Here is a 6187-nt window from a genome sequence, read left to right as displayed (position 1 = left end):
CTAAACTAAACTAAGAGGCAAAGTTTATGGTGAGAGAGACAGAGTCTTAGGGAGGAGGGACAAAGTTCAAGGTGAGGGGACACAGTTTTAGGTGAGAGGGGACAAACTTCAAGGTGGAAGGGTCAAAGTTTTGGTTGAGAGCAGCAGAGTTAAAGGTGAAAGGGATTAGTTAAGAGGGGCAAAGTTTTAGGTGAGACGGGCAAATTGAAACTGAAATTAAAGTATACGTTGAGAGGGACAAAGTTAAGGTGAGAGTGGGCAACGTTTATGGTGAGAGGGTCAAACTTGAAAGGGGCAAGTTTTTTAACACAGTGGTGAGCGCCTTAACGCGCTACCGGGGGTGATGGTTGAAGCAGACGATAATAGTGACGTTTAAAATACTTTTGGATAAATGGATATGCGGGGGATGGCTGCCTTTTGTGGGACGAAGGGCCTGTTTTTGTGCTGTTGTGTTCTATGTTCTAGAATTAATAGTGCAGTGATTGTGTGGCATGAGTTAGGATGACTGCCGCTGAAGTACGACATTATGTGGGATGTGGGGCTACGTGTCGAGCTGCTGGTGTGACTCAATATGAAGGGAAATGCGAGGAGCAGACGTGTTCTCACATGTGGGAGTCAGAAACAAAAATAGACTAATTCAACCAGTCTGTTCCTGACCTGGTTGGTAATTGAACAGTGGGTGTAGAGAAGCAAGCGCACGCCTCCTGTTCTGCCTAACCTCCAGACTTAGTCAACGCCGCTTTATCGGCAGGTGTGCACTGCAGTGAAATTATTTTTGCATAGCTCACAACTTGCACACATTTGCCATATTTTCGCACCGTTTCCACCACATACAATGAGAACAAAAGGTGTGAGAAATTGTTCATTCTTAAGGGCCTATCCCTTAAGGGCATCATTTGCGCCTCATTTGCGCGTTTAATGTAAAATAAGTCGACGTGTCGTGGGGTGCGCATGGTGAGGCGTGGAATCGCATGCAGCGGCGCGCGATATCTCGCGGCTCTCTGGGATTTCGTAGAATAACGTAATCCTCGCGCGCCACCTGCGTGACATATCGCTGACGCCTCAACGTCTCACGTGTATCGCGTGGTGATGCACGGTTACGTCACCGTGCGTAACCATGTGTCGCCGCGTGCCGTAGGGTATTCTAATTACATCACGAGCACCAGACGGCATGACACGTGATTTGCGTGCGACTTCGCGCATAATGACGCATCGACCTATTTTACATGACACGCCAAGTGGGACAGGCCCTATAAGGTCCACAGTGGCGTTTAGTTTATTTTAGAGATACAGTGCGGGCACCGACCAGCGATCCCCGCACCTAACTCTATTTTCCTACACACCAGGGACAATTTACACCTGTACCAAGACAAGTAACCTACAAACCTGTACCCGTGGAGCAGCTGGTAGAGCCGTGGCCTCGCACGCCAGAGATCCAGGCTCGATCCTGACCTCGGGTGCTGTCTAGGTGGAGTTTGCACATTCTCCCGGTGGCTGTGTGGGTTCCCTCGCAGTGCTCTGGTTTCCTCCCACATCCTAAAGATGTGCAGGAGTGTAGTTCAATTGGCCTCTACAGGGCCCGTTGGCGTGCTGTATCTTTCAAACAGTTCAGTTTAGTTTATTGTCATGTGCACTGAGGTTTAGAGAAAAGCTTTTGTTTCGTTGATCAATCAACATGGTGCTTTGAACAAGAAAGAAAGTCATGTTAGATTTCAACCTCTTCCCAATTTGCATTTCACCTCTTTGAGGGGAATAGACCATGTGGAGGTTAGTTTAACCTGGCAACATATCCAGCAGACATTGGGGGCCGAATGGCCTGTTGCCGTGTTGTTCTATGTTTTTCCACCCAGGCATCGAGCTAGACCTTAGGCCGTGTTTCTGTGCTCAAAGATCCTGTTGCTCAAAGGGGCTACTGCCATCAACGAATGCAGTTAGAACAGGTGCTGACATCAATAGTCTTAGTCATTCAGCTGCAATCTCCCCCACACTGCAAGGGCCAGGAAGCGAGTGGGTAAGATCATCTCTGACCCAACTTACCCTGGCCACAAACTCTTTGAATCACTTCCCTCCGGAAGGCGACTCCGGACTGTCAAAGCTGCCACAGCCAGACATAAAAACAGCTGTTTTCCACGAGCAGTAGCTCTACTCAATAACCAATAATCTGTAGCCTCCGTTTGCTCTGGTATTTTATTTCATTCACATGTTTAATCAATATTTCATTATTAATGTTTTATTCTTAATTGTTACTGTATGTCATGTTGTGACTTGCGAGCGGAGCACCAAGGCAAATTCCTTGTATGTGTACGTACTTGGCCAATAAACTTATTCATTCAACATGGAAACATGCCCTTCAGCCCTACTTGCCTATGCTAACCAAGATGCCCCATCTACACTGCTCTCACCTGTCTGTGCTTGGCCCATATCCCTCTAAACTTATGCACACACATCCAAAATTTGCCAATTTGCTTTGGTTGCCACACCGACCAAAAGCTTCTGCCTTCATTAGGTCTCCACTAACTAAGTCAGGAAGGAACTCTGTTAATGTATTTAAGGCTAAGTACAGATTCCTGCTATGTGTCATTATTTAATTCTGCCATTCAGTCAGAATTATGCAGCACGGAAAGTCCCTTTGGCCCAGCTCATCCGCACCAACCAAGATGCCCTATGTCCCACCTGCCCATGTTTGGTACAGACCCGTCTGAACTTTTCCAATCCATGTACCTTTTCAAACGCCTTTCAAATGCTGTTATAGTACCAGCCTCAACTACCTCCTCTGGCAGCTTGTTCCATATACCCACCACCCTCGGAGTGAAAAAGTTGCCCCTCGCATCTTAAACCTATTTACTTGATTCCCCGGCCCTAAGTAAGACTGCACATTCATTTTATCTATTCCCCTCATGATTTTACACACCTCTACAAGATCACTCCTTAGCCTCCTGCACTCCAGGGAATAAAATCCTAGCCTGCATAAAACCTCTCTATAGCTCAAGTCCTGGCAACGTCTGTGTAAATCCTCTGCACTCTTTCCAGCTTAATGATACCTAACAGGGGGAAAAAATGGATGTCTATAGATTCTGCTGTTCAATGCTATTTGCACTAGCATTCTCTAATTTTTAATGAATTATAGACATTTTATTAATAGTATAAATGATTTTGCTGATATTTTATTCGCAGATCAAAAATTTTATCTAGTTTGCTCATTATACTCATAGAAATAAAATGCATTTTATTCACTGACCACATACTTAAGGAGCAGACTGCCCTCTGGTGAGATAACGTGGTGGTTTCAAAACTAGTATTCTTGTTATAAAATGGAGACAAGAGACGGCAAGTACTGAAATCTTGAGGTAAACACTAAAGTGCTAGACAGAAGGAACTGCAAAATACAAAGGAAAAGTGCTGGAGTAATTCCAGCAGGTCAGGCAGCATCTGGGGAGGGAATGGACAGGCGATGTTTTGGGTCAGGTCCTTGCTTCAGACTGGTGATCCGAAACATTTCCCTGCAGATGCTGCCTGACCCGTTACTTCAGCACTATGTGTTTTTCTTGCTTGATTTAAACATGTAGTTTAGAGATACAGCGTGGAAACGGGCCCTTCGGCCCATCAAGTACGCACCAACCAGCAATACCCACACATTAACACTACCCAACACACGTTAGGGACAATTGTACCAAGCCAATTAACCTAAGAAACCGGAGATCCCGGGGAAAACTCACGCAGGTCACAGGGAGAAGGCCTGCATAGATAGCACCCATAGTCAGGATCAAACCCGGGTCTCTGGAGCTGTAAGGCAGCAACTCTACCGCTGAGCCACCCTTTTACTACTTCCTTTTTGATGAGAATTTTATTTATGGAGAGTACTCGGTGATCCAAAACTCAAATTGTGGTCCACAAAACATCTTAAGAGGGAAATGAAGCAGACCAGACCTGGAGGGAACACCCAAGATGCAAAAAAAGGCAGTACTGATGTGAAGGGGATGTGAGTTCTGCAATAAAAATCCTAAGTTGAATTCATAGTTCTGCTAAACATACAGACTAAACTGTAGAGGTAGTAGAGTCAGGATCTCAAAATAACATAAAGTAGAATTTTTTTTTAATGACTGGCCATTTACACAATTATGTCTTGCATAACAAAGCCATAAAAAGGAAGTTCAATGACAAAGTTGGGGCCAGAAACAAGCGATCTTGTGCCTTTTAAAAGGCATTTAAGATGCGGGGTTTTGCAACGGCATTTTCAACATATCAGATTTGTTCAGTTTCAGTTTAGTTTATTGTCACGAGTACCGAGGTACAGTGAAAAGCTTTTGTTGCGTGCTAACCGGTCAGTAGAAAGACAAGGATTGTAATGTAGGTATGTTGCAAAGCCTACCTGAAGCGTCATTGAAAATCTGCCGTTGTGGGTGTGCGCGATTTTGGCGCCGTTTAGAGGGGGCGGGTTTAAAACGCGATTTTCTCTAAGCTGTTCCAATCGAAAATGTTCAGCCTAGTTAATTATTAACGAAAAATCGCTGGAAGACCCCGTCGCAAAAGCTATTATTAGTTTTAAAGGCCTTGAATAATAGTTATAGTAGTTTAAAAATCAATCTTTAAACCCGCGACAGCCAGCAACCGCAGGGTCCCATAAAGCAAATAGCAGAAGTTAGGTTGTATATTTTTACATTAAAAAGGGCTTTTAAAGAACCCTTTATACAAAGTTTAATATTGCGAGTAGCTCAATTTGGCCCCATTATATCCCGCAGTATTTTTCTCGGCATTTGGGGCACAAATCTACCGCAATGTGAACGTTCTAAACCAGCGCGTTCCACAGGGACCCACTGGAAAGCTGATTTAAAATGGACTTTAATTTGCAGCAATTGAACACTAAATTCCTTCCATTTGGCCTATAAATGAATGTAAATGAGATTTAAAAATCATGTTTTATTGTGAATTATTTGTGAATATTATTTGGACATTTAGGCTATTTAAAAATGTTAATCATTTATTAAGAAATGGATAGATGTTTAGATCTAGTAATTGAAGTCTGAAATTAGCTACAATTAGGTAACTAACTAATTATATGCTTTAATTTCAGGTCATCCAAGTAAGATTATTTTATATTTGTTTCAGAATGCTTCAATCTATGATAACTGAAAATTTCATTCAGTTCTCTTAATTTTTAAGAAAGTTATGGGCTTTTGACTGTTCACGATCACAGCTTTTTTGTTATGTCCATAGAAAATCAATAGGGAACAAGATGCTCATTTCCCAGTATGAAAATGGCCATAACTTTTTAAATACTTGAGATATGAAAGTGAATTAGGTGTCAAATTAAACTTATTTTTATGCTTTATCTGATGGGATAAATTACAGACTTGATTTTTAAAATCTCAAAATTTTGTAACATTGCTATGTAATGTGATTGGAAATCTGCTTCTGTGGCTAGCACGCAGTCGCCTGGGTTGGACACCAGACCATCTGGCGCAATGGGCTAAGTGTTCGGCTGGCGACCGGAAGGTAGCCGGTTCGAATCCCGCTTGGAGTGCATACTGTCGTTGTGTCCTTGGGCAAGATACTTCGCCCACCTTTGCCTGTGTGTGAATGTATGTGAGTGATTGGTGGTGGTCGGAGGGGCCGTAGGCGCAGATTGGCAGCCACGCTTCCGTCAGTCTGCCCCAGGGCAGCTGTGGCTACAGAAGTAGCTTACCACCACCGAGTGTGACGGAGTGAATGAATAATGCGATGTAAAGCGCCTTGAGTATTAGAAAGGCGCTATATAAATCCCATCCATTATTATTATTATTATCTTGGGAGCATTTCCTCCAAAAAGCTGGAGTAACTCAGCAGGACAGGCAGCATCTCTGGAGAGAAGGAATGGGTGACGCTTTGGGTCGAGGACCTTAAGAATGGTCAGGAAAAAGAGAAACAAAAGATAGATGATGATGTAGAGAGATAAAGAACAAAGAATGAAAGATATGCAAAACAGTAATGATGATAAAGGAAACGGGCCATTGTTAGCAGCTTGTTGGGTGAAAATGAGAAGCTGATGTGACTTGGGTGGGGGAGGGATAGAGAGAGAGGGAATGGCGGGGTTACTTGAAGTTAGAGAACAATATTCATACCACTGGGCTGTAAGTTGCCTAAGCAAAATATGAGATGCTGTTCCTCCAATTTGTGTTTCAGCCTCACTCTGCAATGGTGGGGACCTAGG

This window comes from Amblyraja radiata, chromosome 13, assembly GCF_010909765.2.
Source record: "Amblyraja radiata isolate CabotCenter1 chromosome 13, sAmbRad1.1.pri, whole genome shotgun sequence".
Taxonomy (NCBI): Eukaryota; Metazoa; Chordata; class Chondrichthyes; order Rajiformes; family Rajidae; genus Amblyraja; species Amblyraja radiata.
The sequence above is the reverse complement of the archived record's forward strand: the minus strand, read 5'-3'. Positions refer to the sequence as shown.